The sequence below is a fragment of the Rhagoletis pomonella genome, unplaced genomic scaffold (genome assembly GCF_013731165.1).
Source record: "Rhagoletis pomonella isolate Grant_MI unplaced genomic scaffold, Rhpom_1.0 Rhpom_scaffold_00032, whole genome shotgun sequence".
NCBI classification, from domain to species: Eukaryota; Metazoa; Arthropoda; class Insecta; order Diptera; family Tephritidae; genus Rhagoletis; species Rhagoletis pomonella.
The window spans coordinates 23,729-38,182 of record NW_023458586.1 but is presented as its reverse complement, the minus strand read 5'-3'; the positions used below and the strand labels follow the sequence as shown (position 1 = coordinate 38,182).

Below are 14,454 nucleotides of genomic sequence, written 5' to 3'. Positions count from 1 at the left end.
GGTTTTCAACCGAAACTGTGCATATATGCATTATTTCGGTTTTTTTCGTATGCATTATTTCGGTTTTTTTCATATGCATTATTTCGTATGCACAGTTTCCATATGCACAATTTCAGGGTGCCCTTTAGTTACGGTAAATTAGAAGTTCAGCGACTTCAATTTGCCGTACCGGGGAACCGCTAACAAATTTACATACGTAATATATGTATATTTTTATGTGCAAGTTTAGAGTAGTGAAATGGTGCACTTACTTGCTTCCTGGGTACCACCTGTTTTTTTTGTCGGGACTGTACCGCCTGAAATGGCCAGTATCCTGTCGCTGCCGTTGTTGCTATCTGCTTTCGTTGTTGGTGCTGGGGTCTTCACTGCCGCTAAGACCGTTTTAGTTCGCCTTTTCCCTTTTTTTTATTGTGGACCTTTATTTTTTATTTCAGCACGTACCGTTTTTTTTTAACTAGGTAAGTATGTAGCTCTTTTTTTATATCTTGGGCTTTTTTCTTTTTCAGCAATTTTTTACTGGTAAGTTGGTAGATATGCACTTTTTTCGCACACTTTTTTTTCCAGCACACTATTCAGCCTTTAGTTTGACTTTGTTTTTTAAGTATATATAAACTTTTTTCCACACTTATACGCCCTTTTTCAGTTTTTTGTAGAATTTTCTTGTTTTTTTCAGGTAATTATTTGCTTTTTATTGAACTTTCTTTTCTTTTCAGGTATTTATTTGCTTTTTACTGAATTTTCTTTTCTTTTCAGGTATTTATTTGCTTTTTAGTGAATTTTCTTTTCAGGTAATTCTACTGAGTTTTCTTTTCTTTTCCGGTAATATTTCGCTTTTTACCCTTTTTATTTTCAGTTATTTCCACGTTTTTTTTTGTCAAATCACCAACTTTTCCTTTTCCACAGTGCTTTTAATTTTAATTTTTGTATGACGAACCACCCTAATGCTCGTGTTGAGGTGCCGCTATACCAGAGTTGGCTTTTATTTTTGTTTTTGTTTCACAGTATATTTTAATTTCCACTCTAATTTGTTAATTTTCTTAACTTTTTGTTTATTTCTTTTTTGTATATTTTTTGCAATTTCATTAGTTTTTCCGCTATTTATTTCTATTTGTTATTTTTTTTCCACTACCGCTTGCTATTTTGCGCGTAACTACCGGCCGCTTTTAAGTTCTCTTTCGACTGACTTCGACAGAATTCGCTTTGTACGTACTCATGTACTTTTGTTCGGTCGCGGGTTGCCCATCCGACTCGAAGGACCATGTTGCTAATTAAGGGAGTAAGAAATACTAGCGCAGGGTGCGCCGAGTTACAGAGTCCACAATAATTAAAACCGATTGGATTTTAATATATATAATTCAAATAATTAACAGACTTTATTCAAGAAAAGTTAAACAACGATAACACCATCCGGGAAATGTTATATCGGTCAAAAACAAGTTATACGTGGCCCGGCGTTTCGCTGGGTCACGTCTAGGAATCGAGATATATCGATTTGAAGTTAGTAACTATCATATAGGGGAAATTGTCACCTTTGAATGAGATACCTTCACTTAATTGTGAATAAAAGCGAAACGCGTCCATCGATTTTCATGATCTATGTCTCATTTTGCTTAAAGGTTATGTGACTTTGCGTGAAAGTAATACGACTTGCCTTTTTTCCGTTTTGGATTTTTTATGAATTTAAAAAATAAAAAAATTTTATATTTTAGGCAAAAAATATTTTTTTTCTTCATACATTTATTTTTGCCGGCAAAACTGTTGATTATATAGAAAAACGTTATATGAGCAGATTAAAGGAATTGTAATTTTTAATTTTTTTAAATTAGTTTGAGCAAAATCGGACTAGTGGTTCTCGAGTTATGTCAAAAAAAAGACCACCAAAGGTGACAATTTCCCCTATATGATAGTTACTAACTTCAAATCGATATATCTCGATTCCTAGACGTGACCCAGCGAAACGCCGGGACACGTATAACTTCTTTTTTACCGATATAACTTTTCCCGGTAGTTTGAACCCTTCCCGATCACTGACCCCTACCATTTGTCTCACAGTGTGATTGGTAGAGTGACTTCAAGTTTATAGCCCGAGTGGCTTGATAATTACAACGAGTGCGATGCGGCCGCGGCGGTAGTTGAAAAAACGTAGCCTAAAACTTTCTTAATTGCGGGCACAGGTCACCCCATGACACCGCTTACAACAACAACAATCCAATTTTACATTTCCAAAATTAATTCACAATAGTATAAATGATAAGGTTGCCGGCCGCACGCATAGTATGAAAAATGAGAACAAAAATATGAAGACTAATCAAACTCGATCAAATTGGCGCTCATGTCCTCGACACCGATTTTTTAGCCGCTTAAAACTTGATCTTGCTCCACTAGAATTAAAAAACCGATCTATCTGCGTACTCAAAATTTTCTAAAAACTCAGATTAAACCAGGTCAAAATTGAAAGTTTGACTTATGGGGTTTTAATTAAAGCATGAACCACATTTTTATAAAAAAATAACAAAAATATTTTAACTTGAAAAACATTGCAAATATTAAACAAAAAACACCATGCACTCACATTTCATTGCCAGTGTACATACATGTACATATGTATGTGTGTAAATTTTATGCAAAACTATAATTTTATTAAATTGTATTATACAAAAAGAGAACAAGTTAAAAAATTTAACAAAAATTACAAATTAATGAAAATTAGATTTGCCATATTTTCGTTTATTTGCTAGCAACACGAAGAAGAGCAGATTTTATGTTGCTCAACACTTTATTATGTTATCAACATTAAATTCAACAGAATTTGTGTCTGTTAACAAGCGTTTCTACATTCCGTGGTTAACTTTTCCAAAGCTGTTAATTTTTCGTCCGCGAATAGTTTCCACTTTCAGTTTGCACCTTCTCTATCAGTGTTGCCAGAACTTTTTGGACCAACCGGCTAAATTGGCAAAAAAAACGGCTAAAAAGGGCTAAAGTGTTTCAACTAAATTTCACATGTCTTATTTAAATAAATCATAAGTAGAAAGACTAGTTGCAAATTCAAGCTGGAAAAAGTTTTGCCAGCAAGAATTTGCAATTATGAAAAACATATGATTGTGGCACATGGTTGCATTTTTTTCGAATTCGTCAAATTTAAAAAATTACAAACTTAACAAAAATTTAAGTAAACACTTGTTTACTTAATTAATTTTGTTAATTCCAGTGATTTGAAACGTACTCGGAATGCCATCTCAACCAGAGTCGATATAGGAAACCCGATAGTTACTACGACAAAGCAATTGAAACGTATGTTGAAGAAAGTCGGGCTAACAAGAAATGTAGACCCTGTTTTTTGCTCCACTGATAGAATTTTAAAAATTCTATACAAATTCCTTATGTTTAAAATGCAACCGTGGACACTAGCTGGCAGGAAAACTTGCAAGTTCCTGAAAATTTGCGTTCGTGCAGAAATTTGCAAGTTTCTTTACCTGAGAGAGAATCAGGGAGCATTTTTTCTTACTATCTGATATTTTGAGTGATAATTTTCGTTGCATTTTCGACGAACAAACCTATAGTCTTCCCTGAGAGTTTTGCTTTAGATAGAAATTTGTGCTCTTTTACGGCTAACAAATCGGCTTCCGGCTAAACCGAAATTTCTCCGGCTGTTTGCTATCGCAACCGGCTAAATCTAGCCGGAAAACGACTAAAATGGCAACACTGCATATGACCGGCAGATGTCTCGTAGGATTCCCAGAGAGTCTTGCTTTACATAGAAATTTGTGCTCTTTTATTTTCATTTTGACTCACTTCAGTGTTGGCTCCTTTAATTCAAGTTGGCATTCGGTTTTTGGAATTTAAATAGGTTCTCAGCAAAAAAGTTTGTTTAAAAAAATACATATGTGTAGATAGTGCTTGAAAATATCAATTTTCCCCTTACCTTAAACCTTTGGGAGTGTGCAAAAATGATGTTTTGTAATTTAGGCAGAATTGAATATGCGCTATCTGGGAAGACAATATCTACATGTAATATTTATTCTTTTGTTGGCACTAAATCCAAACACAAACGCATCTTAAGTGTCTTAACAGTGAAACAATTTCTTATTTTCTAAGTTTGCGAATAAAACTTCACACTTAAAATTAAGACATTTATAACAAACATTTTATGAAGAAAATCCCTTCTTCGTTTCAAACAAAAATAAGCGAAATCGGCCCCATTTCATACAACCCTGCCTGACATGCAAATTTTCTCCACGATAAGCCTAGTAGTCATTTCTAACAGATTTTGGGTCGCTTAGTCAAAAATGGAAACATATATACCTATTTGAAATTTACGAAAACAAGGCAAATAGCAAAATCGGCTAAAAACGGCTAATTTTTTTCTGTAAAACGGCTAACAAATCGGCTGCCGGCTAAATCGAAATTTCTCCGGCTGTTTGCTATCGCAACCGGCTAAATCTAGCCGGAAAACGGCTCAAATGGCAACACTGTTCTCTATCTATCTAAGTTCTCTGGCATAGTCTTCTGTTCTCTTTTCACTGCAAGTTGAATTATTTTAATATCTATTGCAAAATTTTATACAAACAAGACTAAAAAGTAGAAAATAAATAAAATAAAATAAAAATCTTTTTAATGTACAACGCTCTTATAAATGGACTAAAAATTAGAAAATAATATATCTCAGTCCCATAGAATTTGCTTTGATAACTTTTGATTTTGAAAATTCAGCAAAAGTCATTATAAACCATTTATAAGATTGAAAATGAAAAGCGTGGGGCGCATGTAATAGACCTGAATTGATATGAAGGGTAATATACATATGTATGAATGTGGATATGAATAACGACCGCTTAAAATCGATCTCAAATTTGTACTTTCTCTGTAGAAATTTTAGGTTTATGTTATGTAGTTTGACTATTGTCAATTAAATCGAATGCTTTGTGTTGCATGTGCTTCATGTTTTTCGTTTTCAATCTCATAAGTGGTTTATAATGACTTTTGCTAAAATTTCAAAATCAAAAGTTATCAAAACAAATTCTATGGGACTGAGAAATATTATTTACTAATTTTTAGTCCATTTATAAGAGCGTTGTATATTAAAAAGTTTTTTTTATTTTATTTTAATTTTTTTTATTCAATTTAATTAGATTTGTACAAAAATTCATAAATTTACACCCAGCTATAGACCAGTGTGCTACTTGAGTATGTTCGTACTAGACTTAAAATGGGGTGGATTTAAAGGTAACATATTGAAACTAAGAACTCTTTGTGTTATCGATTTAAAAGTGGCAGAATATCTTAAAAAAAAAATAATTAAGATTATTTTTAAAGGCTGGCTTTGCATCTTTTCATAAGTGAAAAATAATTTTTCTTCAAACTTTCTACATAGGCCCGCTTAGAGGACAGTGGAAAATATCTTTGTTGGGTAAACAACACTGCCGGGGAGGAAACAATACAGGTGTCATTAACGGTAACTGGTAAGTAACATAAAAATGCAAGAATATACATTCATAATATGAATTTCATATGTAAATATCCAAATTATATTATTATAAAATAGTCGGGCAGAATATTAAAAGTAATGCACCGTAAGTTTGTGCGAACAAACAATAAATACACGCAGAAAAATGGTAAAGTTATAATTACCAAGATTTGGTTATAGTGACCAAATAGCATAGTTGGATATGGCGAAACAAAATATCTAGTTGGCGAAATTTACTTCATATTGATTGGACAATATTGTTCTGCCTTGGTTGATACAAGTTTTCAATTACTTTTGTGGACTTGTTTTTATTATTGACAATAATGAGTTTGGCACAAATATAAATTAACTCAATGGTTGTAGTGTTGCTAGAGTTATTATTTTCTTATTTTAATTGAAATTAATATAGCATTTTCAGTTTAAATAAAACCATTTTCAAATTAAGCGAAACCTTTTTCAAATTAAATGAAACCTTTTTCATGTTAAGCGAAACCTTTTTCAAATTAAATGAGACCTTTTTCAGATTCAGTGAAACTTTATTCAAATTAAATGAGACCCTTTTCAGATTCAATGAAACTTTATTCAAATTAAATGAAACTTTTTTCAAATTAAATGAAACTTTATTGAAATGAAATGAAACTTCTTTTTTGGATTACTTTGAATTAGCTGTTACGTGTTGCTCTCCCTTACGGTCAAGGCATGTTGAATACAGTGTTGCCGTTTCGGTCCAATTGGACCAAAATTGGTGGTTTCATTTCTTAAAATAAAGCTCTGGTAGGTTGGTTGGTTTGCTGTGATTTTCGAGTGGTTTTGGAAACTAGGCAAATCATATAATTTATTAATTTTATAAAACTTCAAATATCTCTGTTTTCGGGAGTACATGTAAAGGATGATGTGAAAAGGAAAAGAGAAATGGGACATGTCAAAATTATTCTTGAACTTGAAATCTTCTTGAAGTTGAATGTTGCCGTGATAAAACTGTGCTCTAATCCATAGGGTTTGTTTAAGTTAAAAGAAAATAATTAGACAATTGTTATGCAAATGCCAAAGTTTACATTTCGCTTAAGCGAGTGAGTGAGAAGGGAGAGTATTTGTACTTTATTTCCCTCTTCTCCCTTAAGAATATAATAGTTGACAGCTTTGAATTCGTGTAGCAACAGTAAAAATATTCTCCCAGTTAAACATCATAATCGGCGTTATCGACTCCCTGATATAAGTATGGCGTCGATAACGTCGATAACGATGTGTAACTGGAAGTTAAGGCTCTGTTACGTACGTGTTTTTACGTAGAAATCAAAAACCAACAGACTTCTACGTATGTAATGCTGTGCATTGGGTAACAGCTTACACGCGAAGCTCATTTAACAGATTCCTTATGTGACAACTCTCAAGCAATGCCAAGTATGCATAACAGATAGCCCAGTTATGCATACTTGCACTGCTATACCATTTTTACGTAAAAATCAAAACCCAACAGAATTCTACATGTTAAGTGCTATGCGTTAGGTAACCGCTTACGCGCAAAGCCCATTTAACAGATTCTTATGTGACAACTCTCATGCAAAGCTAAGTACGCATAACTGGGCTAAGAGCCTTTAGTGTTAGCCAGACATGGTGCAAACGGCTCTTAATAGGTTAAGTTGATTTCCTGTTCCTTAATTTAAAAATGCTTAATACTTAATTTGAATAAAGTTTAATTTAATTTGAAAAAAGTTTCATTTGGTTTGAATAAAGTTTCATTGAATCTGAAAAAAGTTTCATTTAATTTGAATAAAGTTTCATTGAATCCGAAAGAGGTTTCATTTAATTTGAAAAAGGTTTCGCTTCATCTGAAAAAGGTTTCAATTAATTTGAAAAAGGTTTCGCTTAAACTGAAAGAGGTTTCATTTAATTTGAAAAAAGTTTCATTTAAACTGAAAATGCTATATTAAGCATAAACAAGTAAGAGCAGCGCTGTTTTCGGCTATGCCGAAGGCTTCATACCTTTCATGAGCATCTGAAATTTTTTCTTTAAAAAAAAAAAAATTTATATATTCACAGCATACATAGATAGAGGAGATACATATATAAAAAATCATATCTAAACAATCAGAGGTATGGAAGATATACCTTATATAGCACTAATCTAAGTGATTTTGACTGCTGTGTGATCGGTATGTAAACCGGTAACAGAATTTAATAGGTTTAGCTTCCTACATAAAAGAGATATATCGCAAAAACTGGTATCTGAACAATCAGTGGTAGATTTTGACGATTTTCTCAGTAGACTTTGTATTATTATTTATAAAATAGCGTACGAAATTTATCGGTTTTAGCTGTCCAAATAAAGGAGTTTTACAGTAAACCCCCATATCTGAACAATCAGATGCATGGAGGCAATAAGTAGGTTATAGTGACCCGATATTTGATAATTTTACTGTAAACTTTCTGTTGATAATGAGCGAAAATAGTGCGAAATTTCATGTTTCTAGCTGCATATATGGAGAAGTTATAACAAAGAATCTCATATCTGAACAATCAGTTGTGTGGAGGCTATAGGTTATAGCGACCCGATCTTTCGAAATATTTCGAAATTTCATGTTCCCAGCTGCATAGATGGAGGAGTTATAACAATGAATCGCATATCTGAACAATCAATTGTATGGGAGCTATATGTAAAAGTAGCCCGATCTTTGTTATTTTCACTGTAAGTATTCTGTTGATATTGGGTATAAGTATTGCAAAATTTTATGTTCCTAGCTGTATGAATGGAGGAGTTATAACGAAAAATCTCATATCTGAACAATCAGTTGTATGGGAGCTATATGTTATAGTGGTCCGATTCTTCCGGTTCCGACAAATAATTAATACACTATAAAAATACCCCCACCTACCAAATTTCATCCGGATATCTCGAAAACTGAGCGACTAGATTGCATACAAACAGACGGACAGACAGACAGATGGACAGACGGACATGGCTAAATCGACTCAGCTCGACGTTCTGATCATTTAAGTATACATTTTAATGGGTCTATCCCTTCTTATTCTGGTACTTACAAACATCGGACCAAAGTTATAATACCATTTCATGCTCATGAAAGGTATAAAAATACATATGTACATAAATAAATGTTTTTTAGTGTGCATAATACATATGTATATGGTATGTATTTCGTAAAAAGAAACAATAAAACAGTAACAGTTGTGAAACCCCGGTCAATGTCTGCTGGTTTACGTACACTGCGTTATCTTCTCATTATCTACATACTAGGCTTGCCAACTTTCAAAACGCTTAAGGGAGGACAAAATAATGTTTAATCAGGACTTTGTATGAAGGCGTCTTTGATTCAGGACGACACAACATTCTTTTCTTTTCTCAAAAAAATGAGGGGAAAGGCCACTCCAAAAAATAAGATCCTTTTGTGTATTTTAGTAGGTTCATTTATTAAAAAAAAATCAGCAATGAGCCATTCTACTATGAATGGGACAGAAAATTTTCGAAGAAGTAGAAAACAAAAAAAAAGGTACATAAATAGTCTTTCGTAACGAAGAGTAGCACATCTCAAATTACCGTGGAAGGCTACCACGTTTCACTACTCGCAACGAAGGATAGCACATTTCAGATTGTCGTGTGGAACACAAAACTTACATGTCATCAGGGTTGCTTGATTTTGAATTAGTAAAATCACAAATCCATAAATCAAATTTATTTCTGAATTGAAAGTTGCATCAAATCCTAAACAAATTTGTGATTTGATTTGATTTGTCATGAAATAAAATTTTATTGTGAAATTTTTTTGTAATTTGATTCGTCAACCAAATAAAAAACAAGTAATTTTTAAACAAAAAACTAAAAAATTCTCATATAAAAATGTATGAGTACTGTTAATGTCTTAATTATCCAATGATCGGATCTAAACCAAGTTAGTACCTCCAAGGTTCCACATTCCCTTTAAAAACAGAATTATAGAAATCGATTAACGTTTATCAAAACAGGTTTTCAAAAAAAATTGGTGAGACGAAAGTGTAGATCATACAATTATCTATAAAAACTGTCATAACATATTTCTTCCTAAGGATTACCATTTCTGAGATATAGCGTTTCAAACTTGTAGTAAAAGTTGTGTACTCCATTATAAGGATGTTGCGAATGTGTAATTGTAGACATCCGCGGATGCGAATGCGGATGCGGATGCTCAAAAGCTAACATCCGCGGATGAGGATGCGAATGCGGATGTCAAGTATTTTTAAGAAATAATTTAGGTGAGTAAATTAGGTGATTTAGTTAAATAAAATATGGAAAAGTTTGCAATTTTTAATAAGGTTTTTTTTTAGTACTTGAATTTAAAAATTGGAACATTTTATTTTTTAAAAAATACTGGTGCTGCCTTTTCGGGTTACAGCCTGTTTCTTAAAGGGTCGTAAGCTTGAAACTTGACAAAATTGTAAATTCTTTTCGATTGACGCTGCACTAGTTGAGAGGCTTTCAGTTATATTTCTTTTTTTATTGCGGTGCAATAATTCCTTTTTGAGAATTGCATCGGGGCTGCAAATGTCGGATGTATTCTCCTGACTTTCATCTTCACAATCTAGCATCATGAGCAGTGTTGCCGTTTTGATCCATATACTTCAAAAGTGATACGTGTTTGTAGAAATTTTCGAAAAATACTTTATTTTTTCGCTCATTTCGCGAGTTCCTTAAATTTTCGTCGTAGTACAAATTTTGATACATGACAAAGAGAAAATATATGTATATGTATCTAGGTACTGGCAGCTTTTAAAATTTGATCAAAAATATTGAAACGTGTTTGTGTCAAATAAGCGTAAAGAAGAAAGCTTGAAACAAACTATTTATGTATAATGTAAGGTGACCATGTAAGGTTGGTTTAGATCCGATCATTGGATCATGAAAAAATTAACGGTACTCTTAAACTTTTATATGAGAATTGAAGTCTGTTGTGTTTTTTGCTTAAAAATTACTTTTTAAATTATTTAATTGTAATTGTATTACTTGCAAAAGAAATTGCTTTCGTTCTTCGTCTTTCGCCAAAGTTCGATTACAATTTTGTATCAACGCTATATCTCGTTCAGCAATATATTTACATATTTAATACTTTTAATCGTCTCTAAGACAGCCAACTTCAAGGTAATTTTTTAGAGAATTTAATGCCCTACAAGAATATGCCTATCGCTTTTTTATAACTTTTCTTAACGGTTAAGTTATACATTTTTTAATGAAAACAATTTTTTTATGTTATTTACATAGAAAATTTGAAATGCTGACCGACAACTTTTAAAATTGAAAAAAAAAAATGTTTCCAAATGGGAGAATTTCCTTCTCAGTAAATAGGTAATTTCAAGGCCATAAATTCGTCAGATTAGTTATTTTGTATCACCCTAATACATATTTACAAGAACTACTCGTTTACAGTAATAAGAATAAGGGGCAAATTTCCCGGAAAACACCCCTCCGAAAAAAGTCTGGATCCGCCGCTGGGCCTGTGTTATTTTTGATTATGTACTTGGATGTGAATTAACACATTTTCTAAAAAATTTTAAGCATATTTGCGCTCCAATGCAACGATTATACTTGTTTTAAGCCATCATACAAATGCTTTTATCAAGATAAAAAATCCCCACACAAAAATGCATTCAACTCACGCAGGGTTGCATGAAGAAAAATGGAATGGCTAAAAATATAAAAATATAAAAAAAATCCAAAAAAAATATTCGCCATAAAAACGCGTTTGCATTGTTCAACTTTGCATTCTACTTTTGGTTGAACGGCCTTTAAACTAATCGCTTTCAACAAAGTTTGTCGTCAGCCAACATTTAGCCATTCAACTTTTTTTTTCGTGCAACCCCGTCGAGAGTTGAACGCAAAATCGCCTCGTGCGAACACCTTTAGAAGGGTAATACGGCTTACCTAAGACACTGGGAATTACTATGTTCGATCCTCCAATTACGATGGCGAATTACCCCTTTCCCACGCGCACATTCTTAATTCGATTTGACAGTTCTCTCTGTGTTTTGTTTTCTTTTCTTCGCTTCAAAATTTATGCGAAATGTAAGTAATTGCTTTCGTACTTATAAAAAGTGCCAGTTTTGATTTGTAAACTGGTTTCGATAAATGTCCGATTTGTTCGTAATTCGCATCGTAATTGGATCTGAATTACCAACAAATGAGGTAATTCGCTCTCAAAATTTAGTATGGCGTAATTCCAAGGATAATTGGAGTGCGAATTACGAATGAGAGAGCAAACTACGTAATTGGCGTGAAGTGGGAAAGTATTAATTATTATTGATTAAGGCTAAAAGGGTACTGTTCAACTTTCATAGGCGGTTAGTTGAATCAAAAGTTTACATCATTTAACTGAATGTTGTAAAATGTAAACTGCTTTTAAATACAATGGTTATGTACGATTATGAAATACTAATATTCTGAACGAAATTTTTGGAAAATTTCATCACTGCTATAAAACTTGAAAAGGAGGACAAGGAGGACATTTTTGCTCAACAGGAGGACAGAGAAGGACAATATTTTAGAGGAGGACAAATCACGTTTGAGGAGGACAATGCTCCTCAAAGGAGGACGGTTGGTCAGCTTAGTATAATGAGCTGACTGCATTCGTTTTCCATTTACTTTACTAGCCGCATACACAGAGTTACCGCTGTAGAGCGTACATATTAGGGTCCCGGGATCCCGGTCTTTTTTAAGTCCCGAAAATCCAGGGATTATTTGCCTAGAATCCCGGGATTTTCCGGATTTCTAATTGACACTGGTGGCAATAATAGAAACGCTTTATATTGACCAGTTTTGGCAATATTTCTTTTGATTATTTAATATTTAACATTTTTTTTATAAATGTGTAGCTCAATATACATATAATACCTTGCTACAGGCAATTTTGCACACAAAAAGAAATCAATATTATATTATAGTTATTAAAAGAACTTTGAAATTTGAAAGATATGAGTAATTCAAAATATGATTTAAAAATTTCAGTGCAATATACTTAAAAAAACAGTATGGGCATCAAATGAAAGAGAAGATTCTGTAGAGTTAAAACACATTAAATTTTTTGGTGCGTAAGGGACGGGTAGGTACTGAAAATACCCTTTTATAATATACCTTGAATATCCTTGAAATTTTTCAATTCTTATTTTTGAAAAAAATTATATGTTAAGGACTAACTTTATTAGCTTAAAAAAAATAGATTAAAGGGGCATTTTCAATTCCTATTCGTCCTTGTGAACCAAAAAAAATTATTTCATTTGGTACCCATACTTTTGCACTGAATTTTTTTTAAATAAATTTTGGAATTAAGCATATTTTTGAAATTATAACGAGCCCTAACCGCCAAAATAACGTAAGCGACATTTTTTCAAAATTTTCGTTTTGATGCAGAAATATTCCAAGAGCATCTAGAGAAAAAAATTTCGCTTACGTTATTTTGGCGGTTAGGGTTCGATAAAGTTTAAAAAAAAAAATCATGACGTCAGATATATACCCATTTATATGTGTAATATAAGGTAGACTTTTATAAAAAATTATAAATTTTGGATAGACTAAAGGAATATAGAAAAAACTGGTCGAATTAAGGCGCTTCTTTTATTTTTGCCACTAGTATTACGAACTCCTTTCAACCAAAAAATACATTTTTTTTTGCATCGAGCGTTTTTCGACACACATACCTAAAATTGCTTTATCAGATATGTACACACTAGGGATGCCAATCCCGGGATCCCGGTGTTTTTGACGCCCCGAAAATTAATACAATCAAATCCCGGGATCCCGAAAATTTTGAAATATCGAATTGATAGTAAGAATTTGTTTATGAATTTTGAAGTATGATTTTTGTAAAATGCCGTTTTGACTGCAATTAACAAAAAGCTTGAAACTGTACTTTTAAATTTGAAGTCTGAGCCTTTTTTGAAGAAGATTTCAGTGAATTTACTCATAGCGTCGCTAATGTAAACGAAACAGAGAGTTTTGAGGAAAAGTTAGATAATTTTTTAGATCAATCTACTCAAAACTTCCTCAAATCGAAAAACTTATAATTTGACCGACGTGCTGGTAAAAGAAGTTCAAATATTTTGTAATGGAGGAGATAGGGGTCATTATCTTCAAATGGATTATGTCTATCTTTTGACAGTTCAGCCTAAAAGTGTTGATGCCGAAATATGTTTTTCATCAGTAGGTTTTGTATGTAAAAACTGCAGGTCAAGCTTAGAAGACTCCGCTTTGAATGCTTTGCTGCTCTTACGAAAACATTTTAAGTGCAATAATAACAACACCGGCAAAAATAGGGTGTGTGTTTTTAACCAGACCCAACTACCAACATGTATGTATTTCGACCCGCTGAATCCGATTCTGAGATTTTTTTGACTCGTACACCCTCAAAATTTCTAGTAAATTGCGAAAAAAATGGCAAAAAATTGTCCATTCGCCATTTCTTTATAGAGTAGAATAAACATGTTTAGAGAAATTGTTTTTGTATATTTTTGTTTTATGTTTTTTATTAATCGTCACTTTCAAGAGTACCTGGTATTTACATTATTATTTGTGATGTATACGTTCCTTAATCACATGGTTTTTTAAATACAATTAAAAAAATGTTTGTCTGATTTAATAAATATCGCTAGCGTTGAGTGCAAAGTTGCTAAGTCCCAATTTAAAAATTGTACAGGAGAGGAAAAAACTTCGTATAGCCATTTTCTTCAAGTATTTCGCAAAACTTTAAATACAACATTTTGCCTGTTTAAAGTAAAGCAAAACTCCATACGAATCGGAGGGATTCGATATTTATTAAAAGATTTCGAACTTTTCGGACCTTTTTTCGAGGCAATTTTAATTTATCTAGTCTCCTATATCAAAATATGATTTTTCATTAAAAGTGAAGTCAGCAACTTTTCACTCTAAGCTAGCGGTATATGAGTTTTACAATCAGTTTATCGTAAATTTTAAATAGTTTTATTAATGGTATGTTTAAATGCTTTCAGATATT

General features: G+C 32.4%; 1 protein-coding gene across 1 annotated transcript in view; it reads right to left on the bottom strand.

The window, feature by feature from the left end:
- The window catches only part of LOC118749688, a 14,095-nt gene extending 13,488 nt beyond the window's left edge, over positions 1-607 (bottom strand). The window contains exon 1 of the mRNA XM_036484485.1: positions 252-607. The gene's annotated coding sequence lies outside the window, so the exon portion shown is untranslated. The remainder of the gene's footprint in view (positions 1-251) is intronic.
- Positions 608-14,454: the final 13,847 nt, after the last annotated feature.